The following is a 20,814-nucleotide window of genomic DNA, read 5'->3' as shown; positions in this document are numbered from 1 at the left end:
ACAATTTTTATTCCCACGTATTCCAAAAGACATTTTTCTGTTTTGAGCGTTTTGCACTTTGATGTAACTTTGGACTATATTATCCTTTGCAGGCAAGATTTACAACTATCTACAAGAGACAACACCCAACTAAAGAACCTATTAAAAACTGCATGGATTCAGCTGTGATAGTGAAATATGTGATTAAAGAAAATCTGCTAGAGCTACTTTGAGAAAAGGTAAATTAAAACTTAAAATAACAAATTAGATTCTGGCTGTGAATTGGAAGAAAATTTGAAGAGACGCAGCCATTTAAGTAGTTAGGAATAGATAAAAAGGATAAAACCTAGAATTGAAGGAGAACATTGAGAGAAGGTACTACAGAACAGTCTAGACTAATATTAAATACAAAATTGAATGCCAGAAATAAGATTATAGGTATAAATACACCAGTCAATAGACAGTTACATGCACAGCTTCTGTAAAATAAATTGGAAGTCAACTCAAGAAGTTAGAAATAAAAGCCAGGAAACTAATCACTGTGTTTTGGAATCACTGAAGTTGATATGAGTAAGATTATACTAAATTTGAATGGAAGACGGGTCTGGTACAAATAGAAAACTATTTCAAAGGAACCGCAGTGGGTCTAGGTAAATAGAAGCAATCAAAGGTAGACGGACTAGCGTAATACATTATCATCATCATCATCATGAACCAAATCAAAGTAAACTTTTCCTTCTATATAAGGAAATAATAAAGTATAAACGTATGGCTAATTACAGCCAGGAAAAGGTTTAAAAAGGAGTAGAAAGTAACAAAAAAAAAAAAAAAGAATGAAATTAAAGTATAGCACAAAATATAGCCAAGGGAGAAAGAAAAATTTGAAGAGAAAAAGAATCTCTTGATTCTTCATTTCCTGCAAGATTGAGCAAAAAGGAAGTGAGCCAAATCTGCAAAGTCACAATGACTTTAGTCCATATATATATATATATATATATATATATATATATATATATATATATATATATATATATATATGTATATATATATGAACTAACCATATTGATGTTGTGGAAGTAAAGGCAAGGCTTCCATTTTTGTCTTTAGTCCATATATATATATATATATATATATATATATACGAACTAAAGACAAAAATGGAAGCCTTGCCTTTACTTCCACAACATCAATATGTTGCCACAAAAACTTATGACATTAATTAAATGTGAGACAAATGTAGTTTTCTGATTTTTCTGCCTAAGCTCCTATGTTCACTTCCAAAATGTTGAAGCTGTAGTATACGACTGGGTACCAACTACTGCAGTTCAGACTTGGGTATTGGCTACCAAATATTTTTTTTATACCCATCATCTTATTTCATTACCTCTATCATCAAATTTTTGACATTCAGTTTTTAAAAATTAGTCTGACTTTTCTTCATTTTTTCATGGAGGGATTTTATATTTAACCAATTTAATTAACTCTAAAATATTTGTTCTGTTCTTCTTTAATTCAATGTGTAAATCTATTATTTTTTTGTTTGTTTCCATTTCTTCCTGAGTGTCTTCCCAACACCTAGGGCAAAGAAACTCGCTGTACACATTGATAGGCCATTAAAATAAACACACCAGATTTTTTGCTTAACGAAGTCAAGTTATGTGAAAGTGAAAATTATTATTAAGATGGTAAACTGACCGAATTGTTAGCAATCCAGGCAAAATGCTTAGCAGCATCTGCCCATTTTTATATTCTGTGTTCAAATTCCACCAAGGTCGATTTTGCCTATCATTCTTTCTGGGTTGATAAAATAAGTATCAGTTGAGCACTGAGGAAGGGGGGGGCATCAATGTAATTGACTTAGCCCCCTTTTCCCTTGAACTTGCTGACCTCATGCCAAAATTTGAAATCATTAATAGTATTGGTAGTGGTGGTGATAGTAGTAGCAGCAGCAGTTGCAACAGCAGCAGCAGTAATGGTGTATACTGTTAACTGGAAGAATCTGTAGAATAGCAGACAAAATACCTTGTGGTAATGTAATTATGTTCTTTTTACATCCTGAGTCAAACTAAAATAGGTGTCTTTTTTTACTTTTATATTTATTGGAGTCAATTCAATTAACTGCCTCTTCTTCTTTCTCCTCATTATCTGCCTATATTAGAAATCATTAATTTGTTTTTATTTTTCATTTGTTTTACTATTATAATAGGAATAATTTTATCCTGAGTGGCAAATTGTTTTATTTGGCTTATAAGGTCTAATAGGACTGAAATATGTCTGTCACCAGGTGGCTTTAAAAGTAACCTCCTCTCCAATTTGATTGGCTGATTATTTTACAGCTATTCTCTTTTCTTTCTTTTTTTTTTTGCTTGTTTTTAGATTTCAATCACTCCTAGATTGAATTTTTGTCTACCAGTTGCATAGATAATCTCAGTTAATCAGCTCACTGTGTTATATATTTACATGCTGGTGTCACATAACAGCACCCATGCTGGTAGCACATTAGAAACACTCATCTCACTCTATAAAGTGGCTGGTGTTAAGAAGGGCATCTAGCTGTAGAAACCTTGTAAAAACAAGATAATTGAAGCCTGGACAGCTCTCTGGCTAGTCAGCTGCATGTCAAACCATCCAACCCATGCTGGCATGGAAAACCGACATTAAATGATGATAATGATAAAGGCTCTCCCATAGTTGTTTTTAAAAAACCAAAATAGTGTCAAATGTTCAACTTTCTCTCCCACACTGTTCTTCCTATACATCACTTTCAATAGTATCTATTTCTATGCAGACAATTATTTCTCTTTATTTGTCCTCACTTTCTGTACCCAAGCATCATCCACAAACAACTTAGTCACCTCACACCTAATCTGTATTAACTCCTTGATCAGAATCTTTAGAAGACTTTCTCATGGGTCATGCTGATTTTTGTCTCCTTCAAGAACACAAAGACACAATCAGTGCATATATCAAGCAAGCTTTCTATATCACACCTGCACTTCTAAACATGAACAGTGCCCAACTGGAACTTTCAAGGTTACTACATATGTTGGATGTGCAGGTATCTTGAAAATACCTCATGGAGTGATGACCGTGTCCTGCATAGTTATGGGTTGTTCTTTGGCACCTGTTCAGCCACTGTGCCAGGGATACAGCAAAGTCATAGAACGGCAGCATGGTAGATTGGAAAGAAGTAACAGAAGAGCTCAACTGAGCCAACGGTGCTTCTTACATTGAAGCTGAGTGGAGGAATCCTAGATCAATGGTGAAGATCACCAAGCTCTATGAAGAACATCTATAAGGGTGGTGTCCATGGTTGTGTAATCAGCTAATGAAAGATTCACCACAACTCAAGCCTGAGGATTCTGTCCCCACGACCCCCCTCAGGAATAGTGGGTGGGGTAGCAACAGAGAATCATGGTAATCTGTGCATGCAGCACAACTGAGAGAGGCATAATAAACACTACATCACAAGTACTAATGATCGTCTTCAGAGACTGAGAATAGTTTCCTGCCACTCACTACTGACTCATTACAAAACCCAGGTGAGGTTATCCATGCAGAGTTGTTTCTACATTTGAAACAATGCTATAGCTACACAAACTCACATTGTAGACTGCATTAAAGAGAAACTCTTCACTTGATTAACATGAAGTCATATACCAACACACTCCAGTCTCTGATCCACAGATGTGCTGTGTCCTCTCTCTCTCTCTGCCTCTTCTACTACAGTGGTCTTTGCTCCTCAAAGCTTACTGATCATGTACCACATCCACTCGTTAACCACTATGTCTAGTCCTTCCCAAAATGCCCCCCACTGGAAATCCTTCTCTCTAACATGTTTTTTTTTTCCTACAACCATCATAAGAATACTAATAGTAACGCTGTCACCAATCTTGAAGGGTTTGTAAAGGTCACGGGCTTGTCCCTTACTTTCTGATTAAACCAACAAATAAATAAATTGAAAATTAAATTGAAGCAAAACTCTTGGAAATGTTACCAAATGTGAATCATACTCTTTGTCAAAAACTTTTATAGTACTCCTTACACTATTCCACACAATCCTCATTGCAGTGGCCTGTTTGTTTTTTTGTGCTTTCACAGATTCCCATGACTCTCTGTCGCCATCCAATTCCATTATTATGAATCTGAATTGGGAGCTTCGGTCATAGTGAATCTTTCATTCGCTGATTACACAACCATGGACAGCACCCCTGTGGATGTGTTGCAGTTACTCTCTTGATAGAGATTGGTGATCCTGACCATTGATTTTCAAAGATTCCTCTGCTCAGTGTCAATGTAAGAATTACTGTTGGATGACTTGAACTCTTCCGCTGACTCTTCACAATCCACCATGCTGCAGTCCTATGACTTTGCTGTATCCCTGGCAGGGTGGCTGAACAGGTGCTATGCCTTGCCAAAGGACAGCCCTTAACCATGCTAGGCTCAGTCATCATTCATTCCATGAGGTATTTTCAAAGTACCCTCATACCCATCCATTCCAAATAATAATAATGGAAAATTCAGAAGAACGTGTTGTTGTTTCCCAGGTCACTTCTGACTAAATGAATTTGTTATATGAAAGGTGTTTCTAGCTGTAATGATTGGATCTTTTATTTTGACATTGTGTACTTAGGACTACATCATTCAAATGTGTCCTTCCTCACTATGTTCTTTGAATAGATCTATAAGGTGTTTACACCTGTATCCATCCCACCTTTTACCGAGGACTACATTATTTGTGTTTATGCTTATTTATGGAAGTGGGTTGTGATGCAAAGAAGATCAAGTCAGGTAAAAATCAATGATATTCCTGCAGTGACCATCCTGTCCTTCTGAAACTGTTTGAGACTACATTACGTTATAACTGCTTTCTTTCTTTTTAAGATTTGGCTTCTATTTCCAGCAAAATGAGCAACTGTATATGGGCCCCCTCATACATCTGAAGAGAAAAGTTGTATTTTTTAACATTTATGGGAAATTTGAAAAAGCTGTTGTTTATAAAACTTTTATTATGAACAGAATGCTAAATTTCTTTATCATTGAAATAGCCACTTGTCCCCACCAACACCACAAAATATTGACCACTGCAAATATTTTAATAACATGAGACAGCCTCTAGATAGTCACTGAACTTGCTAGAAATAACATCCAAATTTCCCTTAAATAACATCTTACTGTCTTAAAGACAATAAGAGGGGCACATTAAATAATGAACAAGGTGACCATAAATTACCTTTGCAATTTGAAAAATTCAGAAAAAAAAGCATTGAAAAATAAGGGTAACTCAGCACGGTTTATTGGAAAAAAAAAATAGGCAAGTAAAGTTTTATCAGAAACATCAGAACACTTTAATGTGGTCTCCTCCATTCATTGCAAAGAAGTTGACTGATGGATTTCAGCTTTAATCATTATCATCATCATCATCGTTTAACATCCGCTTTCCATGCTAGCATGGGTTGGACGATTTGACTGAGGACTGGTGAAACCGGATGGCAACACCAGGCTCCAATCTAATTTGGCAGAGTTCCTACAGCTGGATGCCCTTCCTAACGCCAACCAATCAGAGAGTGTAGCGGGTGCTTTTACGTGTCACCCGCACGAAGGCCAGTCAGGCGGTACTGGCAACGGCCACGTTCAAAATGGTGTATTTTATGTGCCACCCACACAAGAGCCAGTCCAGGGGCACTGGCAACGATCTCGCTCGAAAATCCTACAATAAATTTTAAATATAATTTAGGAACCCCCTATTGTTCAAGATGCTTTCATGCAGGAGGGTCATGATTTTGTAATGCCTTTGATCACAGGTCTGCTCAGTCAGGCTGACCTGGAGCTAAATTACAACTCGGGATTCTAAATATTTGTCTGTCTGTCTCTGTCTCTTTATCTGTGTGTGTGTGTGTGTGTGTGTAATACACACCAACCTCCACCATGCTAAAAAAAAATGATAATGATATATTTATATATAATCTATATGTGTGCATGTTCGTATGTATGTGTGTGTGTATGCACATACACGCATACACAGATGATATAGATAATGTAATGATAAGTAAATGTGTGTGTTTGTATGTGTGGGTGCATGTATATTATTATCATTTTAACATCCACTTTTCTATGCTTGCATGGGTTGGATAGTTTATTGAGGTAGATTTTTTTTTATGACTGGATGCCTACTTGTTGCCATCCCTCACCTGTTTCCATGTTTTCTCAGAATATTGAAAATGAATGACACTGCTTGTATGACAGTGACACTCATTTACATGATATCTATACATGGAAACAGAAACACATTCACACAACACATACACAATGTGTGTGTGTGTATATATATATGTGTGTGTGTGTGTGTGTGTGTATACATAAAGAAAACAGCAAATGGAGAAATACTAATGCAAGCATATTATGCTCATAAATTACAGGTAAAGACAGGGATAAACATGAGTTTATCAAGAATCAAAATTCAAAGAAAACAGGAAATGGAGAAATATTAATGAACAACAATTGACTTACATCAATTATTATTTATTAATTCAATACAAATAAGACTGCATCCCATCTAACAGCTGTTTCTGCTTCGAATTGTTGTATGGTATTGCCATTGAAATGCTAAAGATATTTATCATATTCGGTAATGAAACCCATCTGAAACCTGGAGTTTCATCAGAGTGAAGAATAGATTAAAAAAAAAGAGCCTAGAGAAGAAAAAGAAAAAGTTGAATATGGTTGTAATCATACCATTTTGCTTGTGTGTCTTTTTGGAATGTTAATGTCCCAATGAAATACACAAGCAAAATGGTATGATTAGAACCATATTCAACTTTTCCTTTTTCTTCTCTAGGGTCTTTTTTTTTTTTTTATCTATTCCTCACTCTGATGAAACTCCATGTTTCAGATGGGTTTCATTACCGAATATAAATATTTTTAGCATATCAATGGCAATACCATACAATTGGAAGCAGAAACAGCTGTTAGATGGGATGCAGTCTTATTTGTATTGAATTAATAAATAATAATTGATGTAAGTCAATTGTTGTTCATTAATATTTCTCCATTTCCTGTTTTCTTTGAATTTTGATTCTTGATAAACTCATGTTTATCCCTGTCTTTACCTGTAATTTATGAGCATAATATGCTTGCATATGTATGCCCATAGTTAAACATAGGTAATACACCAGTAGTATAATGGATACTTCTATCCCTTAGATGGTTATTTTAACCTCTTATATAAATGTGTGTGTGCACTAGCATAGCTAGAATGAGTGCAACTCAGGGCAGCCTTTCCATTTGCCGTCCACAGACCCCACAAAAAACACATATTGCCTACAGTAAACCCAAAAGTGCTGCTCTGGGCAGACCGTTCCTACTGCCCCCCCCCACTAGCTATGCTAGTGTATGTGTGTGTATATATGTATGTATGTATGTATATGTATGTATACATGATATGTATGTATGTATATGTATGTATACATGATATGTATGTATGCATGTGTGTGTCTATGTATCTATATATATGTGTGTGTGTGTATATATATGTATGTATATACACACACACACACACACATGATGGGCCTCTTTCAGTTTCTTTCTACCAAATTCACTCACAAGGCTTTTGCTGGCCTAGTGCTATAATAGAAGACACTTACCCTGGGTGCTATGCAGTGGGCCAGAGCCTGAAACCATATGGTTGCAAAGCAATCTTCTTAACCACACAGCCACACCCATAACTCTATGTGTGTGTGTGTGTGTGAGAGAGAGAGAGAATATGATGTAATGATAAGTAAATGTGTGTGTGTGTGTGTGTGTGTGTGTGTGTGTGTGTGTGTGTGTGTGTGTGTGTGTGTGTATGTGACAAAATTGCTGACCATGGGAGTACTACAGATGTTGGTTAAAGATTGAGGAGCAGACACAGTGGTTCTAAATTTAGACAAACTTTGAAACTATTTTCTAAGTTGGGAAAAAAGAAAAAAAGCCATAAACAAAAAAAAAAATTTATCACAAGTCTCGTGAAAATTTGTTTTTTAATTTTCATTGCTATCATGAAACTAATTCCAGACATTGATAACGATTGTGAACCATATAGTGTCTTGTATTGTGCATTCTTTTCCTCTGACTGAGAACACTTACCTCCCTCTCCCTTCCATCTGGACTAGGTCTTTACTTGCACTCAATGTATTGTATCTGTATCATAGGGGGAGTTGTGTGACAAGAGTCAAACATGTCAGATTGAGATTAATCATAGCATCCACCACACAGCACGTGACCTAAACTGCTTTGTGTTTAATCGGTTGAAAGGAATGGACTATAAACTGCATGGTCACAAGTTCAAATCTCACTGTAGTCATTGTATTGTGTTGGAGCCCCTGTTAAGATATCTAAGTCTGCTTGCTCCAGTGTGTCTGATTGAACAATAATGATGATATAAATAGGTTTGATTTATATTGAAAGGTTAGCCATAAATGGAAGATCATTGCACCATAAATGATATTTGATCTTACAAGACAATATCAGAGGCACTACTTGGCCATTCAACCTGCTAAAAATAGCAGCAAATTTTATCTCAAATCATACTTTTCCTAAAGAAAAATGTAAGGACATACTTGATAATGTAGTTCTAGTTACACTCTGCCAGAGAGAAAAGTGATGGTCATGGTTGGAATGACTTTGATCATAGGTCTGCTTGGTCAAGCTCGGCTTCATGCCAAACATTTTTAGTCAACAATGGAGCTTGTATAGCATCAGTTAATCTTTTAGAAATCGCAGTCAAATCTCTCTCAAATCACATTCCGCTGTGTTAAAATAAGATCACTGAAATGTCTTTGATCTGTTCAAGCAAAACTGACTTAATGTCAACAATCTGAGTCTTAAATGCTGTGACAAACTTTACAGGAAGATTAAGAACCTGAGAATCTGTGTTTTGGGAACCTAGGGAGAATAAACACCTCACCCCCAACACAGCTAAAAAGGACCAGTGTACTCACCAGCTCAACCTACCACCCAAGCTCTCTACCCACTATCTTTACCTAACCTTTCCACCCATTACCTCCATGAAACACCATGCGACACTCCCACGAGTCACCTCTACCCATTGAAGGTGAGTCTTGGAAGTGTTGGGTGGTGGTGTCAGCACCTCCTCCCAGCACCTCTACCCTACACCACCACCCAACACCTCCATCCAACACATCCACCCGACACCTCCACCTCCACCCAGTCTCTCTGACACAATTCACTGGACCAACCTATGTTTTATATATTTTTAGTAAGACAGTAAAGTTGATTTGAGGAATATCTAGTTGCGGGTAGAATGAACTATAAGGGACAGGATCTGTCCTATATTTTTTCCCCAGAGGCATCAGTGTCACTAACATGAGCAGTCATACCATGGGTACTGTCCCTCCATCTCTGAATCATAATCAACATTTAACATCCGTTTTCCATGCTGGCATGGGTTGGACAATTTGACAGGAACTGTCAAGGCCAGAGGCTGCACCAGGTACTATGTAAGGTGGTTGGCGTTAGGAAGGGCATCCAGCCATAGAAACCAAGCCAAAACAGATGTTATCTTTTACTTGTTTCAATTGTTTAACTGCGGCCATACTAGGGCACTGCCTTGAAGGGTTTTAGTCAAACAAATTGGCTCTAGGATTTATTTCTTAAAGCGTAGTATTTATTTTATCAAACACTTTTGTCAAACAGCTTGGTTATGGAGGACGTAAACACAACATGACTGGTTGTCAAGCGGTGATGGGGGATGAGCACAGACACAAACCCACATTATATACAACGGGCTTCTTTCAGTTTCCGTGTACCAGATCCATTCACAAGGCTTTAGCCAGCCTAAGGCTATAGCAAAAGACACTTGCCCAAGGTGCCACACAGTGGGACTGAACCTGGAATCATGTGGTTCGCAAGCAAGCTTCTTACCACATGCCTGCACCTGTGAATATTTTATAAAAGAAAAAAAACTGAAATTGATTTTATCAGTAACTGAACAATTGTGTGTCGTTTAGCCCCAGATCAGCTTAGATCATGCAGACCTATGATTAAATGCATTCCATCCTTGACCATCCTGTCATTATATATATATATATATATATATATATATATATATATATATATATATATATATATATATCAGTATTCACATTATCCAATGAGTCAGTTTCTTTTCGGGAGGTTGTGATTTGGAGAAAGTCTGGTTGCTGTTTCTAACCTTGAGATCGAGAAAACTTTTCATCAAAGACATTCCATCTGTGACCGTCAAGACAGTATACCTGGGATTACATTATTTAATATGCCCTCCTTTTTTCCTAATATAATTTCAGGAGAATTTAGTTGTTGTTTCTAACTGGCCAGGCGACCACGTAGAGGGTCTTCTCGTTGACACGATGTTTATTTTAACAGTTATTTTTTTATTTATTTTATTGTGTATATTTATTTTCTTTGCCTCTTGATGTAATCAACATGGAGTGTGTGTTATCAAGCCAAGTACTTCGTCGTTGTTATTATTAATTAAATTGCGGGAGGCGGGGACGTTGTACGTAAGTTACACATGAAACAATGTTAAAGTTGAAGATACATCAGAGAGGGGAAAAGTGTGTCAAAGAGATATGTTTGCTTCAAATGATAGAGTGGGGGGACAGAGGAGAGAGAAAGAGACAGCGAGAGAGAGAGAAAGAGACAGCGAGAGAGAGAGAAAGAGACAGCGAGAGAGAGAGAAAGAGACAGCGAGAGAGAGAGAAAGAGACAGTGAGGGAGAGAGAAAGAGACAGCGAGAGAGAGAGAGAAAGAGGTGCCTAAAATAACGTTTCTATTTGACGTCATTTCTGATTGAACTGATGAGAGACAAATGAAGAAATCTGATAGCAAACCATTCCAGTGACTGGTTCTGGTGGGTTTTTACCGGTTGGTGTGTGTAAGAAAGGATTGGCGGCGGCGTGAGGGATGACTGTCGTCCTTCAAATTGAGTTTTTGCTGATGAAAGTGTATGTATGTGTGTGTGTGAAAGAGAGAGAAAGAGATGACTGTTGTTAAACACCAGGTTAACTCTATTAAACCAAGATAATTCTAGGTTTAACAGCAACATGTCACCTGTTGGCTTTATAGACCAGATCTACTCCATATTGTCATTGTAGCCTTTATACCAGATCCACACTACTGCTATAGTTTGTCCAAAAATTTCTGCCCTGATTTTATTACAGTTATTTTCCTTCCTTCGTTTTATATTTTAAGCACACACAAAGGGAGTTTCTGTTAATTAATTACTTGCATAATCACAGTTGCTTGAAGTTTATCAGTTTACTCTACCAAATATGTAAGATCTTACTATATTGTATATTTATACTGCACTGACTGAAGGTCGATCTTGAACACTGAACCTTATGAAGGAGATGACAGAGGACTGAGATATGTGCTGCAGAATTGAGATCCTAAAACCAAGGTGCTACATAAAAGGTATTGGCATGGGTGCTGGTGCCACTTAAAAAGCACTAGTGATGGTGTCACATAAAAGGGCAACCAGTACACTCTGTGGAGTGGTTGGCATTAGGAAGGGCATCTGGCTGTAGAAACTAAGCCAGAACAGACTATGAAACCTAGTGAAGCCCCTGACCTTGCTGGGTCCTATCAAATCGTCCAACTCATACTAGCATGGGAAACGGACTGTAAATGTTGATGATGATGATACCATTGTAATAGTTTCCCTCAGCTATGTTATGTTTGACTACAATATTCAAGGAATACTTTCTGAAGCTGCTAGGATGTTATTTGGGATCAGTTTGGCTACTGTTTCTAGCAGAGCAGTGAACTACAGTCTCCCTTGTTATTTATTATGTAGTAATTCTCTCATCACTACTTCAGACAATTGGACAAAATCACCACTTTGCTGAGAAGATTTAATAAGATTGAAACATAGCTGTAATTGCCTCCCATACTGACCTAAATAATGAAAATATTCAACATTGAGTTAACTTTGTCTTTTCTTCTACACATCATTATTTCTAATTAACTTTTTAATGTCAACAAGTATTAATTATATTATTTACATTTGACGGATATTTGTCCTCATCTTGTTTGTTGTTAACACAATGTTTTGGCTGATATACCCTCCAGCCTTTATCATATGTCTTGGGGAAATTTCGAACCTGGGTTCTCATTCCTAAGGTATTTTTCGATGGGCATATGGCATAGTGGTTAAGAGCATGGGCTACTAACCCCAAGATTCCGAGTTCGATTCCACGCAGTGACCTGAATAATAATAATAATAATAATAATAATAATAACAACATCGATGGGCCAACCAAAGCCTTGTGATTGGATTTGGTAGACAGAAACTGAAAGAAGCCCGTTGTGTGTGTGTGTGTGTATATATAAGTAATATTCATAGCCACTATAACATGGCTGTCTATTCAAGCGGATTCTACTGTGATTTTTTAACCCCAAGAGGACATCTCCTCTAGCTGGTTAACAATGCACAGCTACATCCAATAAAATTGTGAGCTGGGGAGCAAACCCCTACCATTTCCTAGCAACGGGACCAGCAGACAAGTCCTGGTTTCAGGCTATTTCTGGTACTCCTCAGTACTGGATACCTCATCTGCCAGTGATGATAGCAGCTTGCTTCTACATGCAATATATATATTTCAAACAAACTCACAGTTGCTGATTTTGCAACAAGCTGAAATGCTAGTTCTAAAATCTCTCTAAGAGATCAACGCTGTAGTTATACTGACAAGTAATATTCATAGCCATTTAACATGGCTGTCTGTTTGAGTGGACAGAAATTGCCTAAAACCAGGACTGATCTACTAGTCCCATCACTAGATGGTAGGGGTTCACTTGCAAGTTTATCGGATGCAGTTGTGCATCATTAACTTGTTAGAGGGGATGTCCTCTTGGAGTTAAAGAATCACAGTAGAGTCTGTTCAAACAGACAGCCATTTTAAAGTGGCCACGAATATTACTTATCAGTACAACTACTGCATTGATATCTTAGATTTTAGAACTAGCATTTTTGCTTATATATATGTATGTATCTGTGTGTCTGTGTTTGTCCCCAACCATTTCTTGATAACTGATGTTGGTATGTTTATGTTCCTGTAACTTAGTGGTTCGGCAAAAGAGACCAAAAGAATAAATACTAAGCTTACAAAGAATAAGTCCTGGGATCAATTTGTTTGACTAAAGGCAGTACTCCAGCATGGCTGCAGTCAAATGACTGAAACAAGTAAAAAAAAATGAAAAAAATATATGTTTATAAGGTTCTGGTAGGGTATTTCCAGAAAGGCACACAACCCGAGTTCTGGGCTATCAACACTGTTGGATTCCAGACTAATACCGAAATTATGCTTGGTAGGTGCCATGTCTTCTGATACCTGATCAAAAGCAGGGTGATCATATCATAGGAATATCTGACTTTGAGGTAAATCCAGCTGGTTTCTTTGAATGTTGGGTTCATCACTTTGAGCCAGAGACAGAGAGACAATTCATGCAATGGAAAAACCCCTCCTCACTTGCTCCAAGGTCATTTCATCTGCAGGGAAGGTTGATGACCTCAGTTTTTTGGAGGATACAAAAAGGCATTGTGTTTATCGGCTATCTTCAAAAGGGTTAACCATCAATGGAGTGTATTATGCCAGCTTACTGAGGCAGTTACAAAAAGATATCAAGACTAAATTCCCAGGAAAACTGATGAAAGGGGTCTTGTTTCATTGGGACAATGCTCCAGCACTCAATTCCTTAGTTTCAATGGCTGCTATGTATGACTGTGGCATTGAGTTGGTTGATTACCTTCCCTATTCTGATTTGGCTCCGTCTGACTATCATCTATCCCCCAACAGGAAAAACACACTTGGCTGAGAAGTAATGTCACAATGATGATGACATCATATTTGCTGTTGATGACTTTTTCAACCAACAGGATGAAAGCTCCTTCGACAATGGTGTCCAAGTACTGCAACACTGATAGAAGAAGCGTGTAGACCTAAAGGGAGACTATGTTGAAAAATAAACTTCATTTGGTCACATTCCATGAGAGTATCTTGGTTAGCTTAGGATCCTCCTCGTAGCTTGGAAAGAGATGACCTCCAACAATGCTGCCCACACACAAATGACAAGTCGAAAAAGAAGTGTTTACTAAGTTGCTCGACTTGTTATAAGTAGCAGTTAAATATCACTTAAAGTCACAGTCCATTGTATTAAGAAGTGAAGCACACCAGCAATGTAATATCAGATGAAGGATAAAAATTAAAATAGACAGGATGGTCACAACGGAAAACTTAAGCTCTTAGATCTAAAGATTAGGGCTGATCATGACTGCCTTGAGTCTAAGCAACAACAATAACAAGAGTCAGCCATTGACTGAGCAGTGAGGACGTGCACAGAGACACACACACACACTGAAATATTCTGTCTCTTCACATGATTCAGTTGTGAAGATGGGGTAGAGAATTGGCCATGATGGAAATAAATTTATTTGCTATTTGGGGATATTGGTAAAAAGTACAAAAGTGACATTAATTTAAGGCAATTTAAATAATTAAATCATGGCCACTATCATCATCATTGTTTTAACATCCATTTTTCCATGCTTGCATGGGTCAGACTGAATTAGTTGAGGCAGATTTTCTATGGCTGGATGTCTTTTTGTCACCTTCACCTGTTTCCAAGTAAGATATTTCCCTCATGACCAAACAAACATGTTTTCACAGAATGTTCCATTATGGTAACACTTGGTTACAACTATCACATGCTATTGAATCAAGGAGACAGTAACACACACACACACATTGGGTCATCCCATAGATAATGCAGTTTTTTTATACTTCTTTTATTTTTCAAAATTAAGACAAGCTTCTTTTTTAATCAAAAATATACTCTCCTTCATTTTCGAGAATACTCTTCCATCTATCTGGTAGACTTGCAAGGCCCCTCTTCCAAAATTCACTTGTCTGTGACGAAAAATAATCCTCCAGTACTGTTCTGACCTCGTCTTCAAAATTCATATTTTTTCTATCCATATGATTTTGAAGACTGCTGAATAAATGATAATCAAATGGGGCAATGTCTGGCGAACATGGTGGGTGGGGCATCATTTCCCATTCAAACTGCTCCAGCCTTTGGAATGTCATCCTTGCTGTATGTGGCTGAGCATTATCCTGATGGAAGAACACCTTTTGTCTTGAAACCAAAGATGGATGTTTTCCTTCTCGGGCTCACTTAAGCCACTCAAGCTGAATAATAATAGATATGGAACCAATGGTAACTTTCTGACCAGCCATAAACCAATGACTACATAAAAAACATACACACACACACACACACACACACACACGCACACGCACACACACACTTTTTCAGTTTCTTTGTATCAAATCTACTCAAGGATTTGGTCAACTCAGGGCTATAGTAGAAAACACTTGCCCAAGTTGCCACACAGTGTGATTGAACCCACAACCATGTGGTTGGGAAGCAAACTTATCATACAGCTATGCTTATACTTTATAAATGTATCTCAAATTAATTAGAAAGCTGTGATGAATAAAGTGTTGTTTGAAAAGTATGGTGGCATGTTTCTATTTCATGAGACCTTGTCAGGGGAGCTTGGTGTTACAGTCATGAAAACCAAATAGTTAAGTGTATGCTAACAATATAGTGGGTAAACAAATGTTGACATTTATCTCATTCATACTATCTGCTTAACTATTTATATTTCATGCAGAGGATAACTTACTTCTCTCCCTCTCCTGTAGATAACCCTATTACCTTGACTTTTATCTGTATTTGTTTTACTCCCCCATTTTTTGAAAAATGTTTAGTCACTCGAGAGATAAACAATTTATTTTCACTGACTCAAACAATTAATGAGCAAATTAAGATTTTGTTCGGATTAGTTGCTTTCCTAGAAATAGTATTCAAATCTATCCTGCATTACATCCCAGTGTCTTAAAGCATGGATTTACTGGATAAATAGTCCTTAGTTCTCAGCACATAAGAGACAGGATGATCACAGTTGGAATGTTTTTGCTCAGCCTGGGCTGAGCTGGTGCTAAACAACAAGAACCAAGCTGTGGTGTTAGGTACCATAAGGCAGTGTCGTTCTTACTGTAGACAGCAGCAACACTGTAAACTAAGCAAGTGTTTTATTAACTGATTTCAATTCCTTCCTTGGATGTTTACCTTGGAAAGGGATGACCTCCACACATTCACAATTCCAATATACAATTAGAAGAGAAATCCTGTGAGGTTGTCATTTGGCCTAATAGAGATAGCAGTCAAATCTCCTTCAAATCACATGCAGCTGCTTAATTAAAAAGGACACATCAGGTACTGTAGACTATACTGTGTTTGACTAAGAAATATGGGATGGGCAAGACTAGAACACTTTTGGTGATAAACCTGGTGGATCAGTTAAACATCACCACCAATACAGACCTGGTTGATTAGGCCTGATCTGGGGTTAAACAGCATCAATCATAATCTCTGTGTAAAAAGGAGCAACTTCCTCATCAGAGAATCACTGGAGTATACAAATGGTGTATACAGTTGTCCCAAATGACTGAGCTAAAATGATGTCATTGAACAATGAATCATAGCATTGAAGGTTCATATCACTTCAGTCACTCACCACAATTTTCCAGGGACTTGTTTTACCTACAAACAAGTATCACATTGTTGTATGATGAAAGAGGTTCCAGCCATGATCATCCAGACATTTTTTTTTAGACATAGCTTATATACTATAGGATTACATTATTTAATGTGTTTATTTTCAAGACATCAGGAAGTGATTTGGCTGTTATTTTTAATAGGTCAAGAGGCCAGATAGAAGCTCTGTCATTGACTTGTTGGTTCATCATTGTAACATTATATAATAAACAACTGTTTCCATAATTTGCAGTGCTCAGTTTAAATGCTGCCATAATCTTGTGGAAGGTAACATCAACACTGCATCCTAGCCACAACCACTGTATTCACTTTCCAGGAATTTCTGAAGATTACTCAAAATATGGAACAAAAGTACTAAGAGCAGTGATGTGTATAAATACTAACTTGCTACCATTCAAATATGCTTCAGGAATATTCGAACCTATAGGAAAGCCGTTCACTGTATTTTGTTGTGAAGAAAATTTTTCACTGAAGACAATGTGATAAGAAGCTTGTTACTTTTCAACCACGTGGGAGCAAGCGTCATCTACTATAGCTTTGGGTCAACCACAGCTTTTCAGTGGATTTAGTAGATGGAAACTGGAAAAAGCCCATTATGTATATCATCATCATCGTTTAACGTCTGCTTTCCATGCTAGCATGGGTTTAACGATTTGACTGAGGACTGGTGAACCAGATAGCTGCACCAGGCTCCAATCTGATCTGGTAGAGTTTCTACAGTTGGATGCCCTTCCTAATGCCAACCACTCCGAGAGTGTAGTGGGTGCTTTTATGTGCCACCAGCATGAGGGCCAGTCTGGCAGTACTGGCAACGGCCATGCTCAAATGATGTTTTTACGTGCCATCTGCACGAGAGTCAGTCCAGCGGCGCTGGCAATGACCTCACTCGAATGTTTTGTTCACATGCCACCGGCACAAGTGCCAGTAAGGCGACGCTGGTAACGATCACGCTCAAATGGTGCTTTTTATGTGCCACCGGCATGGAAGCCAGATCGCTGCTCTGGCAGTGATCCCGCTCGGATGGTGCTGTTAGCGCTCCACTGGCATGGGTGCCAGTCATCGAATTTGGTTCAGTTACGATTTCGCTTGCCCCAACAGGTCTTCACAAGCAGAGTTTAGTATCCAATGAAGGAAAGGTTGGCATGGGTGCCAGTCATCGAATTTGGTTCGATTTCGATTTCACTTGTTTCAACAGGTCTTTGCAAGCAGGGATTTGTGTCCAAAGAAGGAAAGGTATGTATAAGTGGGCTGGCTACACCCCTGGTAAAGGCCACGTGTGTATCTGTGTTTGCCTCCTGCCATCACTTGACAACTGATGCTGGTGTGTTTATGTTCCTGTAACTTAGTGGTTTTGCAAAAGAGACCAATAGAATAAGTACTAGGCTTACAAAGAATAAGTCTTGGGGTCAATTTCTTTGACTAAAAACTCTTTAAGGTGATGCTCCAGTATAGCCGCAGTCAAAATGACTGAAATAAGTAAAAGAATAAAAGAGTAAATATAAATACACTGAGTCAGTTTGCAGTGTTCCCTAATCAGGTTGGTGGATGCATGCATTTCAGAGTGGTTATCTCCTCTTCAGCACTAGAAACCGGATAAGCGGATGCTGCAAACCAACAAGACAGATAGGTGTGTTTACACCTGGTTACTGTGAGAAATTTTCTCTGTGACAAAATACAGTGATTGGATTTTTCTTATGGGTTCAAATATGCCTCAAGCATATTTGAACTGGTAACAAGTTTGCCTTTATTTAAAGGGTGACTCAACACCCCATGGTGTCCCACAGTTCCACACCAATCCCAGAAATCAGTAACAAAAATTAGTTTTACTTCTTATTCAACCCCACAAACTGGTACTTAATTTTATTGACCTTGAAGAAATAAAAACCAAAACTGACCCCAGTAGAGTTTGATCTCTAAATGTAAAGAGTCAGAACAAATTCTGTCGGGCATTTTATCCAACACTCTGCCAGTTCTGCCAAACACAATACAGTGAAACATGTAATAGCCAAAATTGCTGTGTTTCTCAATGTAGCACTCTCTTCTAATTGTGAAGAAAAAAAGCCTCTAGTTGGCCACTCAACTTGCTAAAACTAGCAGCTGAATTTCCCTCAAATTACACTCTTTAAAAAAATTGAAATCCCTAATGTATCTAGGACTACATTAGCCAATACATCTAGTGCCTCCATGTGGGTTGTTCAGTAAGACAGAAATAGCTGCTAAATTTCAGTCACACCTGAACATCTTTTTTAAAAATAGATAAGACATTATCTTGGGTACATTGTTGCTGAAACAAAAATTAGGATAGGATAGGATGGTCATGGCTGGAGATTAAGCAAGAACAACAGCAACCAGTGTCATTGAAGAATACCAGTTTGGAATGTTGAGGAATACCAGTATGCTCCTGCTATTAGACACTGATATATGATAGGAGGGGTTGGCAAGTCAGGAATGGATTATCTGAAACTATCTTTAGCAGAGACTTTCTAATAACTTGATTATACCCAAATAGACAAATACGTACAAATGTATCTTTTTATATACCTTTTACTTGTTTTAGTCATTAGACTGTGGCCATGCTGGGGCGCTGCCTTGAAGAACTTTTAGTTGAATGAATTAACTCCAATACTTATTTTCTTTCATTTTCTAATGCCTTGGTATTTATTCTTTCAGTCTTTTTTGCTGATCCACTAAGTTACAGGGATGTAAACACACCAACATTGATTGTCAAGCAATGGTGGGAGACAAACAAAGACACACATACACACATAGATATATAGATAGATATACAATGGGTTCCTTTCAGTTTCTGTCTGCCAAATTCTCTCCACTTCTAAGGCTCAAGGCTATAGCAGAACACTTGCCCAAAGTGCCACACAGTGGGACTGAACTTGGAACTATGTGGTTGGGAAGCAAACGTCTTGCCACACAGCCACACCTACACCTATATATGTGTGAGTGTGTGTATAATATGTACATACAGCACTATGTATGTATGCTTAGCAATTGATTAATCAATCACCCCCAACCATTCATCTACCATCTCGATTGATTGATTTTCTTCCTGAATAAAAACTTGCTTTCATTTCACTTAAGACGACAATAAAAAGAGCTTTTAGAACGAAACCATCTCTGTTTGTCATCATCATTATCATCTTCATCAATCAGCATCGTCATCATCACCCCCTCACTACCACCACCATCAATACTACTGTCACCACCACCATCATTACCACCACCACCACCATTATCACCATCATCAATAATATCACCACCACCATGGCTACAACAATCATCCCTCCCATTCTTGTGAACCATTCTGCTACCAGCAGCAACAGCAGTACTATCATTACCATCACCATAACAAAACCACCATCATGAACCCCACAATTACAACCGTGCTATTTTAATTTCTATATCATAAACACAAACTGTAAATAACTTAGAGCTGCAACACGCACACATAAATAAAGTGAAAAGTAGCGGTGGTGGTGGTTGGTGGTACAAACAACAAGAAATGTAAATAAAATTAGAGTAAATGTATACATATAAATATGTGTTATATATATGTGTGTGTGTGTGTGTGTGTGTTATATATATTTTATAAATAACATGAAGACAAGTTAAAAAAACAAGCAGTGTATTAGATTATTGCTCAGGTAAAATAGAAAGAGAAGTCTGTTTTTTGAGTGCATGCTCTTCTGCAGAGAGAATAGATGAGTGTGTGTGATTAAACGTGTATGTATGAATAGGTAGCATGTGTTTTATGTGAACACTCATGCATATATGTGCACACATACATACATATATATGTACGTACACACATATACACACACACACATTTGTGTGTGTCAATGCAATATGGCTGATGCATGGAGAATTAGATGAATAAGTCTAAAAAGTTTGAAGAAAATTTATAAAACCAATATCAAGACTATGAAATATAAGAATTTTCTATTCATAGATTAATGTCTGTGTGTATGTATGTATATATCTGATCATTATATATATATATATATATATATATATCATCATCATCATCGTTTAACGTCCGTTTTCCATGCTGGCATGCGTTGGATGGTTCGACTAGGGTCTGGAAAGCCAGGAGGCTGCACCAGTCTGACCTGGCGATGTTTCTACAGCTGCATGCCTTTCCTAACACTAACCACTCCGAGA

The 20,814-nt window shown here is 37.6% G+C and overlaps 1 protein-coding gene across 6 annotated transcripts in view; it reads left to right on the top strand.

Annotated features, from left to right (window-relative positions):
• The window catches only part of LOC106869377 (histone-lysine N-methyltransferase SMYD3), a 95,250-nt gene that overhangs the window by 35,552 nt on the left and 38,884 nt on the right, over positions 1-20,814 (top strand). For 3 of the 6 annotated variants that reach the window (XM_089363656.1, XM_052973230.2, XM_089363655.1), the window contains exon 2: positions 93-218. The exons of the other annotated variants lie outside the window; for them this stretch is intronic. The gene's annotated coding sequence lies outside the window, so the exon portion shown is untranslated. The remainder of the gene's footprint in view (positions 1-92; positions 219-20,814) is intronic. 6 annotated transcript variants of the gene reach the window in all.

Source organism: Octopus bimaculoides, chromosome 15 (assembly GCF_046866305.1).
Source record: "Octopus bimaculoides isolate indiv1 chromosome 15, ASM4686630v1, whole genome shotgun sequence".
NCBI classification, from domain to species: Eukaryota; Metazoa; Mollusca; class Cephalopoda; order Octopoda; family Octopodidae; genus Octopus; species Octopus bimaculoides.
The sequence above is the reverse complement of the archived record's forward strand: the minus strand, read 5'-3'. Positions and strand labels throughout refer to the sequence as shown.